The sequence below is a fragment of the Maniola jurtina genome, chromosome 17 (genome assembly GCF_905333055.1).
Source record: "Maniola jurtina chromosome 17, ilManJurt1.1, whole genome shotgun sequence".
Taxonomy (NCBI): domain Eukaryota; kingdom Metazoa; phylum Arthropoda; class Insecta; order Lepidoptera; family Nymphalidae; genus Maniola; species Maniola jurtina.
The window spans coordinates 7,171,882-7,172,193 of record NC_060045.1 but is presented as its reverse complement, the minus strand read 5'-3'; positions in this window follow the sequence as shown (position 1 = coordinate 7,172,193).

The following is a 312-nucleotide window of genomic DNA, read 5'->3' as shown; positions in this document are numbered from 1 at the left end:
TTTTACAATGTGTGAGTCGCGCCGGAGTCGCTGCTCCGTAACGAAAAACATGAGGCGTGCGGCAATAGCGATCTGTGCCTACAGCTATCGGTGATTGGTCAAAATTTGTTTAGGGCGGAGTTTGTGTGCACACTATGATGTTAGTATAATCTGTTTGTGTGTGTTAATTGCATTGTCGTTCTGCGTTCGTGTACGATACAATTTATAATTTTTCAGCAACATTTTATTACACGAATTATTACTATTTCTTTGGATTGAATCCGATGTTAGATTTTTTGTCCACTTAGCATTTGGGTTTAATTTGAATATTAC